The sequence below is a fragment of the Mercenaria mercenaria genome, chromosome 6 (genome assembly GCF_021730395.1).
Source record: "Mercenaria mercenaria strain notata chromosome 6, MADL_Memer_1, whole genome shotgun sequence".
In the NCBI taxonomy this organism is placed as follows: Eukaryota; Metazoa; Mollusca; class Bivalvia; order Venerida; family Veneridae; genus Mercenaria; species Mercenaria mercenaria.
In genome coordinates, this window is record NC_069366.1 from 48,682,509 (window position 1) to 48,699,016 (window position 16,508).

Here is a 16,508-nt window from a genome sequence, read left to right on the forward strand (position 1 = left end):
CTGCACGTCATCTCAGTGTGGTGAACATTTGTGTCAAGTTTCCTTGAAATCCTTCAAAGGGTTCAAGAGTTACAGAGCGGACACGAAATTGCTAACGGACGGACGGACACCGAGACCATAACATAATACGTCCCTTTGGGCGTATATAAATCAATCCACGGTTATTTTGCGATAACCCATGCAAGTGCAAAGGATTGTTTTAGCTGTTCCTTATACCGCCAAACACACATGTGCAATTCTTTTTATGAATGAAAGTCACGTGACGTTTGTAAATACTAGCGTAAAAATCGTGGTATCTACGTACAACAACAACAACAAAGTTCGGCTGCAAAATGGCATAAACAGCTAATCTGTCGCGTATGGGAACAATCTGAGATTCGCCATGGTTTTGGGGACTGGAGGATAATTGATGAAAGGTCTGATGGCCATGTTACATAATATTTACAGCAATCCTTAAGCAGTGGGGAGAATACATGGAGGAAATTTCGACAACCAAATCATACAGTGTAGTTCAGGTCGTAAAAAGTAGTTACCATTTTTTCTAACACTGTTGTTTCAAGTATGTTGTGTTAGAATCGAAATAACAAGTTCCCAAATGTGATTTATCGTAGAATAACCAGGGTTTTTCGTTCTTATGCTAAACAATATATCACTCGGGCCTAAGGCCTTCGTGATATATTCTTATGCATAAGAACTCAAATCATGGGTTATTCTACAATAAACCACACAGGAACTTATTATTTCTTAATTTAACAAAGTTGCACAAATTATTTTGTGTCATGAGGCAACTCTTTTAATTTACCTTTTCCCTGGATTTACAGCTGGAATGATTCTTTTCATTTAATCTTTCTGTTCTTTTAATTTCTTTGGTTCCAGTCTTCTGATCAATCATCAATACCAGTCTGAAAAACATTACAAGACGGGAGATATCAAAATTTTGCAACTGTTACATTCGAGCCTGTTTCTCAAAGCTAAGGGTTTTATCTGTTTTAATTTGTGTGACCATGTTACAACGCATTTACGCTTTCTGGCAAACAATGGAAATACAATTACGCCCAAATCCAATTAACTTCGCAATAACACCAGTCTAAAGTGGTATAAAGAAACACATAAACTATAGTTATTGATCGAACAGTCTTAATTAAAACCCGTAATCAACATTGTGACGCACTGTAAACTTTCGTTATAATAGTCCAGTCCGGAGGGTAAGACCTCCGTATTTGGAAAGAAAATTCAATATTCGAGTTTCTTTGATACAGTCTTCTGCACCCCCGAGAGTTTAAAAGCATTAAATTCTCACAGTAGACTAGAATCTATTCTTAAAAGAGGTAAATCATAACAATCCAAGCCAGACTTCATATTTATTTTACACAACAACAAAGATTGAACCTCCCTTCAAGTAAGATTTTAAGAAAAAACTGATGCCACTCCGAGTCATTTTTACAATATCAAACAATAAACACAATTACTCCTGCTATAATACAGTGAAGGCCACTGCAAAAAAAGTTAGTAAGATCAGAACTTGACTAGGGTTTGATCTTCAGAATTTCAAAGAATAAAAAAAAATATGGAAAAAAAAAAAACTGGCTAAAACTTGGTTAAAAACCATTAGGAAACATGCAAAAGTTCTATTTCTAAGGGTTTTAGCTCTGCAAAACTTCACTTGAATGGTAACACAGTAGATCTTAAAAATTTCGCTCAAAGTCTAAAATGTTTTACAACATCCGTCCAGACAGAGCAAGAAGAAATCATGAAGAGGTCACCAACTCAAAAATATGCTACAAAGCTTCTTATAATGCTCAAATCACGTACAGAGTTCAGTATTTTCCGAGACATTCTATTAAATTCATTATCAGTTTTAAGAAACTGACGGTAATTTTTAGAACTTGTCTATGACTGTGATATAGATTTGTCACTTAGCTACGTCACTCAATACAAAAGTAAAATGTTAATGACGTTATTTACCTTACCTTGAATGCCAAACCTTTAGCTATATTGAGTACAGTTAAGAAATGCGTAAATCTGAACAATTCTAAATGTGTGTTCTTTTTTAAAAGATATATCCAGTAGGATGATTAGGATGGTTACCATCTCGGATGATTTTCCCTCTCATGTTGCTTTTAGTTTGGAAGTTGCCACTTAAGGTAGCATACTCTCAATGACAACTGGAGATTTCCATTTCATTACTTATTCTCTGAATGCAATTTCGGCATTGTCCAGCATAAATGGAAAGTCATGTGTTCTTATGAGCTACATTATCGTCCCAAAAAATGCAGAAATGCTATGTAAAAACATGTACATGTTATGTATTTGCACAGAAGTTGCTGATTGTCATAACAGGTTCGTTACTTTGAATGCAAAACTAGAACCGAAGCACTACATAAAAAGTATGTCTTTGCACAGAAATTACTGACTGTAATTGCAGGTCCAAAACCTTAAGCACGAAACTAGTAAGAATCCAAATACAGCCAGAAAAAACATTAAACCAGCATTATCATGCTGGACATGACTGTTTCTTCCTTTGCGACCAGTGCAGATCATGATCAGCCTGCAAATCCATGCAGTCTGATCATGATTTGCACTGTTTGCCATTCAGTCAGTATCATTTTGGTATGCACCCCTTTTAACAGTAAATGGTGCTGTCCAAATTGAAAGATGGACATGTTCATTATAGAAATTTAGCAGGGTAAGGGCTAATGCTGTATTTGTCAAAACAAACTGTTCCTGTGACATAACCCTGGAGGGGAACCTCTTTAAAGCAGTGTTTAACTGACATAAATCTGGAGGGAAACCTCTTCTAGGCAAAGTGTTCATCTGCCATTAATCTGGAGGGAAACCTCTTCTAAGCAAAGTGTTCATCTGACACAAATCTGGAGGGACACCTCTTCTAGGCAAAGTGTTCATCTGACATTAATCTGGAGGGAAACCTCTTCTAGGCAAAGTGTTCATCTGACATAAATCTTGAGGGACACCTCTTCTAGGCAAAGTGTTCATCTGACATAACCCTGGAGGGAAACCTCTTCTAGGCAGTGTTCATCTCACATAACCCTGGAGGGAAACCTCTTCTTGGCAAAGTGGTCATCTGCCATAAATCTGGAGGGAAATCTCTTCTAAGCAAAGTGTTCATCTTACATAAATCTGGAGGGAACCATCTGCCATTAATCTGGAGGGAAACCTCTTCTAGGCAAAGTGTTCATCTGACATAACCCTGGAGGGAAACCTCTTCTAGGCAAAGTGTTCATCTGTAGGAAAACCTCTTTTAGGCAGTGTTCATCTGACATAAATCTGTAGGGAAACCTCTTCTAGGCAGTGTTCATCTGACATAAATCTGGAGGGAAACCTCTTCTAGGCAAAGTGTTTATTTGACATAAATCTGTAGGGCAACCTCTTCTAGGCAAAGTGTTTATCTGACATAAATCTGTAGGGCAACCTCTTCTAGGCAAAGTGTTCATCTGATTCAAATCTGGAGGGAAACCTTTTCTAGGCAAAGTGTTCAACTGATTCAAATCTGTAGGGAAACCTCTTCTAGGCAGTCTTCATCTGACATAAATCTGGAGGGAAACCTCTTCTAGGCAAAGTGTTCATCTGACATTAATCTGTAGGTAAACCTCTTCTAGGCAAAGTGTTTATCTGACATAACCCTGGAGGGAAACCTCTTCTAGGCAGTCTTCATCTGACATAAATCTGAAGGGCAACCTCTTCTAGGCAAAGTGTTCATCTGACATAAATCTGTAGGGCAACCTCTCTAGGCAAAGTGTTCATCTGATTCAAATCTGGAAGTAAACATCCTTAAAGGAAAGGTTATAGTTACATAAATCTGAAGGTGAATATCTTTAAAGCAAAGTGTTCATCTGACATAAATCTGGAGGGAAACCTCTTCTAGGCAAAGTGTTCATCTGACACAAATCTGGAGGTGAATATCTTTAAAGCAACCCGTTACTCTGACATAAACTGACAGGACAGCCTTTAAAGAAAAGTGTTAATCTGACATAAATTGACAGGACTGCCTCTTTAAAAAAAGTGTTAATGCTCCATTTCTGTTTCTGCAATTTGTATAGACAGAATTATCAAAATCTCTTATGTATGTGAAAAATGCAAATCATTATGTAGATAAATATCTTGAAGTAACTGTATTTTTGTCACAGATGTGTATATAATCATGCCATTTTGTTAATGACTGACTCTAAAATTTTAGTCTGTGCCTAAATGAGTTTAAGCCAATGTCTGTCCTTACAAGCGAAAATGGTTAAAAAAAATCGACAACATTTTTCTTTCGCATAATTGGCTATCGTTGTGAAATATTATGGTATATATCCACGGTAATTATATCTATTCATCATCCAATTATTGTCTGTGGCACCACAGTGTTCCCAGGACCACCATTTCACACTCCGTAATCTCCGAACCCATATACGTCTTGCGGAAAAGACATTGCCTAAACAATTACAAGAACTATCGCCAACATTTATATATAGGAAAGAAATTTCTCTGACATCATTTCCATTACAGCTAGGACAGGTTAATTATTACATTACAAATTATGCATTTAGAATGTAATTTTAGCCACACATTCCCTGAGAAAATATATTTGTTTGACTAATGACACTGCTAAGAAAAACATTGTCCAGAAAATATATGTCTGTTGGACCGAATTGCATTTTTTGTGTTTTTTCTTTTATCCAGATGTTTTTGTTTAGTTTTAAATCTATTTATATTTCATTGGTAACTGAGAAATGTTTTCACAACTCAAAATGGCTAGATTTTAAAGAAATACTCTGACAGAAACTTTGGTTATATTCTTCTCTCACAAAGATTCGAGCATATAACCTCTGACTTAAAGAGGGAATCTTGCATTTTCTTTATACAACACCATTTGCTCGAGCATGAATGGCTCAAGCAACTGGGCTCACATGATCAATTCATAAAGTCCTGGCCATGATCTTCCTCATATTGGCCTATGTTTAGAAAGACTGGTGTTTTTGCTGTATTAGATTTTTGTCAACTTCCCCCAAAAGAATGAATGATTTCTGACATGCTACTTGTATTTTCTGTCAAAAGTCATCACAGTACATTAATCTTAATGTATTGAAGGACTTGTGCTCTTTCTTTGAACTACAGTAAAGGAGTTGCAACTAAATGAGGAAGATATCAAGATTTCTACTGGTGCTTCTTGTGCTATGTCTACAAAGTTGGCACTAAATGAGGAAGATATCAAGATTTCTACTGGTGCTTCCTGTGCTATGTCTACAAAGTTGGCACTAAATGAGGAAAATATCAAGATTTCTACTGGTGCTTCTTGTGCTATGTCTACAAAGTTGGCACTAAATGAGGAAGATATCAAGATTTCTACTGGTGCTTCTTGTGCTATGTCTACAAAGTTGGCACTAAATGAGGAAAATATCAAGATTTCTACTGGTGCTTCTTGTGCTATGTCTACTAAGTTGGCACTAAATGAGGAAAATATCAAGATTTCTACTGGTGCTTCTTGTGCTATGTCTACAAAGTTGGCACTAAATGAGGAAGATATCAAGATTTCTACTGGTGCTTCTTGTGCTATGTCTACAAAGTTGGCACTAAATGAGGAAGATATCAAGATTTCTACTGGTGCTTCCTGTGCTATGTCTACAAAGTTGGCACTAAATGAGGAAAATATCAAGATTTCTACTGTTGCTTCCTGTGCTATGTCTACAAAGTTGGCACTAAATGAGGAAAATATTAAGGAGTCCTTTGACTTTTCACATGCTCTGTGTACTGAGCTAACTGAGAGAGATATTAAGGAGTCAGTTGAACTGATAGGAAAGTCAGCAATAGAAACACATGAGACAACTGAATCAGATGAGGAAGACAGAAAATAAATGAAAGTAATGTTTCTCTTGAAGGAACAGCACAATGGAACAAATATCAACTCACTTGGGAGACATACAAACTTGAAGATTATAAAACCAAACCAGTCTCCAAAAGCAATGATCTGATTGGTCAGTTTCAAAATTGGGCAAAATACAACCAATCAGATGCTAGCTTTTTCAGACTGGTCCCAAAACAGTTTTATAATGCTGAAACCTCACTTAAAGGTGCAATCTTGGTTACAAGTAACAAGTGCAATACAGTTATAACTACAATGCCATGTCAAACGACTCTGGAAAAATGGTATAAGCATCAAAATTCATAGAAATATACCATTGAGTAAGCCTTAATGCTAAACCCAACAAATGTTTACACATATAATGTGGCACTATGTCTGCTAATATCATTAGCAATGAAAACATAATCTCTGGAATTTTTATATTCATTTATTTCTTGTGCCTGTCAGTCCATGAAATCTAAGGAATCTTGGCAAACAAATTAACAGAAAATCTTTTCACACGTGCTCATTAAGGGACGATAATTTACAAATCAAAATCTGATAATGATGTACTGTTCACTGGCACAACATGCAACATTTGTTAAAAACATTTCGTAGAAAAAAAAATCTCAAAATCAAGTGGCATATTTTTTTAATCTTTAATATATTGTTGAATTAGCAAACCAGTCAAAGAGAAGATACAAAGGGTGAATGGAATGACTTAAAAGAAACATTGTCGTAAAAAGTCTATAACCAGACAAGGTTTGTTAACATACTCAAAATTAATTAGCACATATTACGATTCGACAGATTGTTTTTATACCGTGCATAATGAAATTTGCGAATGTCTGCAGTGCTTGGAAAGAAAGGCATACAGAACCGTTGATTGTTCTATCAATACCAATCAATTAAGCAGCTGTGAGTTTATTCTCTTTTCTAACTATTTATAGCTTTTTGTAGTTATTCAGTTATGTTGCCTAATTCTTTGAAAAACCAGTGTATTGAGATCCAGTAGCAACTGGTGATTTCTGTAGCTTTTAGTATATGTTCAGGGAGTATATTTGAAAGAAAAGTGACCACAAGAAGCCTTGACCATTGTAAGTCAAAGTTTTACTGGACGATACATTTTTGACAGAAAAGTGCCTAAAATAATGAGCCTTAACCATTGTAAATTGAATTCTTAATAAACAATACATTTTTCACAAAAAAGTGAACATAATAAGCCTTGATCATCGCAATTCCATTTTTAAATAGAGGATACATTTTTGACAGAAAAGTGACCACAATAAGCCTTGACTATAGCAATACCAGGAGTTAATGGAGGATACATTTTTGACAGAAAAGTGAGACCATTGCAACTTGATGTCTTAATGGCGGATACATTTTTTTTTATAGAAAAGTGACCATGATAAACCTTGACCATTGCCTATAAAGACCACAGACATGAATATTTCTTTTGTGTAAATACAGTTTTTTTTATTCATAATGCACCTTGCATCATTAGTTCAAGCTTAATTACACATCATTATCACAATTATGGGTATATTGCCAGGCACTTTGTATCACTGACAGCTGAGCATCAAAAGACAGTGTAGAAAGTACAAAGAAATTATTGCCAGTTACTTGAATAAATTCAGTGTCCAGTCCTTATATTTCAGTTAATGAAGTGAGCACATCAGTTTTAGTGCCAACTGTACAGTGAATATTTCAATAAAATCTGTGTTCTGAAAGTGGAGGTGATTAGAAAGGTTACTTAAAGGAAATGACAGAGATGTGTTTGTTGCACTTCAAACTGCAGTAAAAATTATACCATTTATGGGCATGCATCACTAAAAGTATTTTACTTGCTAAAAAATCTAAGTTAAGCATACAATGAGCTGTCCTCAATATCACCAGTTGTGTATTAAGGTTGAACAAACCCCTTAACATCACCAGTAGTGTATTAAGGTGAAACAGTCCCCTCAATATCACCAGTAGTGTGTTAAGGTGAATATCACCAGTAGTGGTGGAATCACCAGTAGTGTATTAAGGTGAAACAGTCCTCTAAATATCATCAGTAGTGTCCTCAATATCACCAGTAGTGTATTAAGGTGGAATCACCAGTAGTGTATTAAGGTGGAATATCACCAGTAGTGTATTAAGGTGAAACAGTCCCAAATATAACCCTTACTTTATACGGTTTTATGATGAAAATAGGTGGAACAGAGTGCATGAACTGTTTTTAAAAATTCAAAGGATAAATAGCAACATTATCTGAATGTATACAAATTATGATCTTCATACTGCAATAACACCTTATACAAAACACAAAAGTTTGTGCAACATACTTTCCTATAAAATCTAATCATGGAATACATAAAAAGAAATCCAACGATGAGCAATTTGCTATTAAACATAATTAATGCAAAGTTATTATCGCAAACTGAAGACACTTGTGTGTCACCTTCTACAGATGTTTACATTAATTCAAATTATTCATCGTGACGCTATCATAACAACATCAAATAATATAAAACGTAATTTTTTCCTTTAATGTGAAATTCTGTGGTACCCTATCTTCAACACAATAAACAAAGGCATTCAATTCATACATGTATAGTTTAATAATTTAGCTATCAAAGTTTACTTAAGGCTTTCACGAAATTTTTGAAGGCCCCAAATTAGGCGTACACTTGATTAAATGACATATTTGCATTCAATTGATTTTGGTTAAATATGGCTCGGATATAGGATGAGTTTGTTTTTCAAATGCTTTTGATAAGAGAAGGTATAATAATTAGCAAAGGGCAGCGATCTATGGCGTCTTTGTAAATTACAAAAATACGAAGAAATAATAAGCCGCAATTTTGTAAATGGCTTATTATGAATCCTTAAGGAAGCTATCAACTCAGTTTTTGAATAACTAGTAAAAATTTAAACACCAATTAAATATCAAATATTAGTATGAACAGGTTTTCTTTTCAGAGTTTAGAAATTGTTGTATGCAATTATCACAAACTATTTTCAATTAAAAGTCGTAATTCCGCAGCGGCGTTTAACACTACATAAATTTTAAAGACCTATCATAATATTACACGAACAATTAATATGTTATTATTTATCATAAATTGTAATATATAACCCACCAGGGGATGTTTTATTTGAAAATAATTACATGAAGGGTAGGAACGTAATATCTGAAATGTCACTTAGTTTTAGTTTAGTTTAAAGAAATACCAATACTACACTGATCGCAGAAAACGGTCTTGAAACTTATGTTAAAATCAACAAAAGCTTCCTGTACTTCCGACCAGTTGGTTGGTTGTTATGGGTTTAAAGCCATTTTTCAACAGTATTTCAGTTATCTAATGGCAGGCAGTTAACCTAACCAGTGTTCCTGGATTCTGTACCAGTACAAACTTGTTCTCTGCAAGTAACTGCCAACTTTCCCACATGAATCAGAGGTGGAGGACGAATGATTTCAGACACAATGTCTTTTATCAAATTGTCACGGAGAACATAAGCCGTGCCCAGGGCTCGAACTCACAACCCTGCGATCCGTAGATCTGCGCTCTCCCTATTGAGCTAAGTGGGTGGGCGTACTTGAAGGAGACTGACCAATGCTAAACAGTACTGGCACACCTTGGTAAGGTATTGTGGAGACTGCATTCAAGTTCCGTTCCCACTTGGGTAACAAGACAGTGGTAGTAACTTTTCTTTTAACAGCCACTCATCAATGTTTTTCCTTTAATATACCAGTGCCAGTTATATTTCATACCTCACAATCGCTCGTGCAATGCAAATGGAAAAAATTGCAGAAAAAATTATTTTCTGTCACATTTGAAATAAAACTGTTGCCAAGTAGGCGTGCCAAACTTTCACAACATTCTGACATTCTAAAAACTCGACTAACTATCAATTTTCTCACTTTCAGCTAATTCAAGGGCTACTCAAGGGTGAAAAAGACTATCATGCTAGTTATCAAACTTGGCCAAGATAATACATAATGCCAAACACTCTGACTAAGTTGGTTGTATCACTCAAGCTAGACAGCCGACACTGTCAATTTTGGAACTTTTTGTAATTCAAGAGCCATAACTCAGGAGTAAATGGGACTACTATCTGGCTGGTTATTGAACTTGTTCCAGTTATTATGCCTATAAATATTGTGAACAAGTTTGATGAACACTAGACAAGAATTACTCAAGTTACAGAGGAGACATTGTAAATTTACTCAATTTTTAGTCAGTCAAGTGCCATAACCCCAGACCCATTTGGACAATCCAGATGGTAATCAATGCTGTCCATAAACATTATGACCAAGGTTGGTGAACATTTCTGTGACTTCGAGTAATTCAAGGGCTGTAACTCCTGAGACATGGAACATCTAGCTAGTTATCTAAATTCGCTGAAATGTTATGCCCAGAAACAATGTGACCAAATGTGTTGAACACTGGACAAGATCTGCTCGAGATAGAGAGTAGACACTGTCAATTTTCCCCATTTTTGAGTAAATCAAGGGTTGTAACTCCATACACTTGCATGATCCAGCTGATTATAAAACTTGACTGAAACAGTATGCCCATAAACATTGTGACAAAGTTTGGTGAACATTCAAGTAAGAAGTGATCATGTTAAGGGGCTAACCACTTTTGTGGATGCCACCCACCCTGCCTCTGGAGGTTTTCCAATGACAGGTCCTTTTTTCATGGATGTATAAAAACAGATATTCCATGGCTTTTCAAGTTCCTACAAAAATACCAAATTTTGTGTGCAACAATACATTACTTTATTAAACAAGTACCAAAGTTTGTGCTCAATAAAACATTACTTTAGTAAAAACTTCTATTCTGACGTTTTTGCACTTTAAAATGAAGACAAACAGAGTAATGTAAATGTTATTTCTATGCATTATTGTCTTATATCTGACTAAGACAGATTTCGCCTGTCTGAGACACTAATTAAAAGACTGAAATATTGTACAATATATCTATATATATTGCCATTAAACAAAGGCAGGCCAAATTTGGTAATTTAACATCATGCAAAAATCAAATCAATTTTCTCTTATCAAGGCTAAAACAAATAAAATTCAAACTGAAGTATTTGAAGATATTTTCATGCATAGATTATTAGCTCAGAACCAATGCAAGATAAATGATAACTATAAGCTATGGTCTTAATTTATTGTGGTCCTAATTGAATTTCTGTCTTAAACTTCGGATACTCTATATGATTTATGGGGATTAGTAAAGTTTACATCTTGTGTCAGGTTTCTAATCCATCAAGATAGCACCAAGATGGGGTGCAACTGGGAAACCAATTTCATAATATATATATATATACAGAAATGTTTATACTAACTAAAACGATGTATCAAAACTGCTCTTTTTGAACTCTTTGTAAATAATATTTTTAAATCATTTTCACTCTCCAAGGGAGATAATACAGCTAAAGAGAAAGAGTTGTAGAACTTGACTTAGTATATTTGCAATATTTACTATGGGATATTTTGTGGAAAAGGCTATATTTGCTCAACAGATACACTGCTCTTTTCGTACTCTTTGTAAATAATATTTTTTTAATTATTTCATGGCACAAGGGAGATAATTTAGCTAAAGGGGAAGAAATAGTTGTAGAACTTGACTTAATATTTGGATATTTTGTGGGAAATTTCGAGTTGTTCAACAGATACATGTATACAACAGAAACACAAATAAACTCCACCCCAAACCCTACATCCAACAGGAAAGCTAACCCCTTCCCATTCCCGCAGTTCCATTCCAAAATCGAAATACAGAAAAAAGAATCAATTTTTTCTCATACATTATAAAACTTAATTGAAAAGCAAAGACCACCACAAATAAGGAAAATCAACACGGAAAAAAGTTTTTGCACATAAACTGCGACAAAATTAACCTTTAGCCTGCTGGCGGTGAGTTACTCTGCCTTTGTGACCAGTGCAGTCCGTAAATTTTCAGTGTACACCCCTTTGAATAATAAATGGTATTGCCCAAATTCAATGATGGACCAGATCATTTTGGAGAGTTAGCAGGGTAAAGGTTAAGGTGACCATTGAACAAAGTACAATCCTTGGGTCGTACCTAATGACGCAGAAATTTGAGATTTGAAATAAAAACTTTCTTTATAACTAATCATAAATGACAGGGAAATTAAAATCCATGTAATTAAAATATTTAATTCACCTATTCAATATCATATAACTTTAGCCATATATTATTGCAGGTAATTTTCAAGTGTCAACAATTTTTTTTTTGTTAGTGTACAGCTTATTTAAGGAAGCTATAAATGTTTCACAGACATAATGACACCTTAAAATGTTTTTAATTTGATTACAGACACTTTAAAAAAGTGTTTTTTAATTCAATTAATACAAAGTGTAGGGGGGCAAAATTCAAGAAAAGTTATATGAAACAATCATGTCAAAATGAATTCCATAATTCATAACTGTATAATAAACATGAGCTGATAGCGAACAATAAAAGCGGCAAAATTTTGTTATGTAATGCCTTTGGGAACTACTTTCATTGCTAAAACTGATTAAACTAATTCAGTTAATGAACTTATTTGATTAACCTAATTAATAAATCAATGAATTAATTGGGAAGCTAATTAATTAACAAACTGGATTTCATATTGATATGCTCTGTGCTGCAAGTCTAAATTACGGCTTATGTTCCGTTGGAGAACAATACTTCATACAGTTTTGTAGCAAAAATAGATATAAAAAAATAGATGTATCCCTATCTTAGGGATATCAAGTTACATTCATTTTCAGTTATTAATCATATTAGTTAGTAACAGTGATTAATTCTGTAACATTTGGTGCACCACTGATTAAATGTAACCTTAAGTTTGACAGCCTCATAGTCAAAGTCCAATTCTTCTAACCTTTAGTCTGCTGGCGGCAAGTGGTCTGCACTGTTCGCTATTCATTAAATAAATTTTCAGTGAACACCCTTCCGAATACTAAATGCTATTGCCAAAATGGAATGATGAGCCAGTCCATTTTAAAAATTTAGCAGGCTAAAGGCTAAGAAACAATATACAACAATTGTATTCTGAATCACACTAGCCCCAACGGAAAACAATTCACAATAATTATAGTCCAATGTCATATAAATTAGTGCATTTTAAAAGAAGTATGTTTTATCACATTTCAGAAATTTATACCTTCAAAAGCATTCAACACTTAATTCATTAAAACAGAACTTTCATATATTTCATACCTACATAGAACCTACTGAACCCTAATTTGCCCTTAGTTCAGACAAAAATATCTGTCCATGAGATACTGAGCAAACACTTTCCTGTCCAGTCTGGAAAATGTTGGTGGACAAATATTCTGTCCATCAGCCTTCTAATAATGCTGAGCTAATATATCCTGCAAGTTGTAGTCAGTGTTGTCCATCACCCTGAAATCCCATAATCCATCAACCTTAACAGTGTTGTTCATCAATTCAATAGTTTAATTGTATACTGTTATCTAACAGCTGGAGCCAATGTTGTCCATCAGCCTGAACTCATACTGTCCATCAGCTTGAGCATGCTGTCTATCAATTAATTGACTACTGTTGTCCAGCCTGAACTCACACTGTCCATCAGATTGAACCATGTTGTCTATCATTTAACTGACTACTGTTGTATCTCAACTTGAATCAATGCTGCCCATCAGCCAGAACCAATTTTGTCCATCAGCTGAACTGATAATGTACATCAGCTTAAACCAATGTTGTTCATTAGGTTTAACTGACTACTGTTGTTTATAAATTCAAACCAATGTTGTCCATCAGCCTGAATTCATGTTGTCCATCAACATGAACCAATATTGACCATCCACTTGAGTCAATGTTGTCCATCAGTCTGAAGCAATGTCGTCCATCAACCTGAACCAATGTTGTCAATCAGCTTGAATCAATGTTGTCCATCAGCTTGAACCAATGTTGTCCATCAGCTTAAATCAATGTTGTCCATCAGCTTGAATCAATGTTGTCCATCCGTTTGAATCAATGTTGTCAGTCAGCTTAAACCAATGTTGTCCATCAACCTGAATCAATGTTTTCAATCAGCATGAACTCATAATGTCCATCAGGTTGAATCAATGTTGTCCATCAGCTTGATCCAATGTTGTCTGTCAACCTGAACCAATGTTGTCAATCAGCTTGAACCAATGTTGTCCATTAGCTTTAATCAAAGTTGTCAATCAGCTTGAATCAATGTTGTCCATCAGCTTGAATCAATGTTGTCATTCAGATTGAATCGATGTTGTCAATCAGCTTGAACCAATGTTGTCCATCAGTTAATTGACTACTGCTGTCTATCAGCTTGAATCAATGTTGTCCATCAGCTTTAACCAATGTTGTCCATCAGCTTAAACCAATGTTGTCCATCAGCTTGAACCGAAGTTGTCCATCAGCTTGAATCAATGTTGTCCATCAGATTGAACCTATGTTGTCAATCAGCTTGAACCAATGTTGTCTATCAGTTAACTGACTACTGCTGTCTATCAACTTGAAATAATGTTGTCCATCAGCTTGAATCAATGTTGTCCATCAGCTTTAACCAATGTTGTCCATCAGCTTAAACTCATATTGTCCATGTGCTGGAAAAATGTTGTCCATCAGCTTGAACCAATGTTTTTCACCAGTCAGAATAAATGTTTTCTGTCAGCTTAATTGACAACTGTTGTCTACCAGTCACAGCAACATCACTGTCTATCAGCTTCACTTCTTACTGAATGAATCCACACATATCTTGTTCACTGTCTAAATTCACACAAAACTTGTATCACTTATACACTGTCACACAAATCTCTCCCTATTTTCCTTGCAGCAAGTACAGCAGCAGTACATACCAAAGCAAGCTTGTTGTACTTGGGCAAATATTGTGCAGCAAGTATCCTTGTTGGGCAGCAGCAGTATGTTGTACTCAAAAGATTGTGCAGCATCACAAGCAACACTTTTACATTGCAAGGCAATAACATCCTGTTGTATTCACTGCAAAAAGTATTAATTATCCCAAAAGCTATCAGGCAGTATACAATGAAATCACCTACTACAATATTTAAATTCACTTTGCAAAGAAAACAGGATAAAGCGACAGTGACCAATATATTTTGTTTCTAATTACTGAAAAACACCTTTTTATCAATAATAAAACTTAAAACTCTAGAAAAAATTTAGGAAGTTAAAGACATTAAAAACAAACTAACCTTAAACATATCCTGTTCTGACACAAGCACTCAATCTGTCACATTTGTACTGCAGATAGCAGACTGTAAAGTAAATAAAGAATCCGATCTAGCACAATAATCTATTTCTTTGTCTCAATACCTCCATAGATATCTACTCAAAAATATTACAAATTAACACTTGAAGTGTTCCCTAGGTAAAAACTGATAAAACCATTCAATTTTTGACTTAATCTTTCACGTTCCATCCTAACTAAGATAGAGCTGATTATTACACTAGCCTGATTAATCCTGCCATTAGATAAAAACCCTAATCAACTTTTCTGAAAAGCCCTCTTATGAATTTGCAGTCACCTGACCAATTAAGAAACATTCTGCAATTAAAACACTTAAGGTGCTTCAACACAGCCAATTAAGAGCACTTGTACGGTTATTTATATCTTACAAAAAATCCATACAATTAGTGGTTTCTGGATGAATCCTCCTTAAAATTGGTTCAGCTAATGAATAATAAGGCATAATAATTATACAAATTATACTTGTTTTATTTACAGGAACACTTATTTGTCTTGTTATTTCCTCCCAATCTCTAACATTACTTGTAGAAGTACTAATAATTTCAGTCCATTTCAAATCTTGCAAGTGCTTGGTGTAAATTTATTTGAGAATAAGTATATCAGGTGTTGGTTCATTTCCCTTAGTGTTAGTACCAGAGAGATTATTCCAAAGTAATAGCGAAGTTTTTCCAAATGTCAATTTCTTACATGATATAAGATGCTTGCAGTAAACAACCTAACATGATAATTTTAATTTTAGTAAACTATAACAGTACCTAACATGGCCTAAGACATAATGGAAAGTATGGCAGATCCTTAAATTATTTAAGAAATACATAAAAAGGCTTAGAAGTAAATCATGAAAGTACCTTATATGATCTAAAACATGTATATAGAAATGCTTGAAGTAGACTATGATGGTACCTTCTTGTGTCAAAGACAGGACAAAAAAAGACATAAATTGATACTAATCAAAGTCAGTAAGACTTGGCAGAACACTATAGAGCTACAAAATCCTTTTAAGTGGTAACACTGATCAGTTGGTATATTTGCTCGAGATAAAAGAGGAGAGCATCAAAATAGCTTAAATGTCACAAGCACCTTAACTTCAGGTGATACACATTAAAAGGTGTACACATAAACAGACAACTTAAAAAGAACATACACAACTTAAAATGTTAGACATAGCACAGACCCAGCAACTGTAGAAGGTACACAACCATCTTAACTGTAGGTTGTGCATAATTATATCCAACAATAGCAGAGCACACACAGACATCTTAAATATAGACAGTGCAAAGACGAACAGCAGCAGCATGTACAAAGGAGTAGAAATACTCCACAACTGCAATAGGAATACAGCCTAAATGTACAAGAACACAGACACCTTAAATGTAGATAGTTACAAAAATTGAAGACA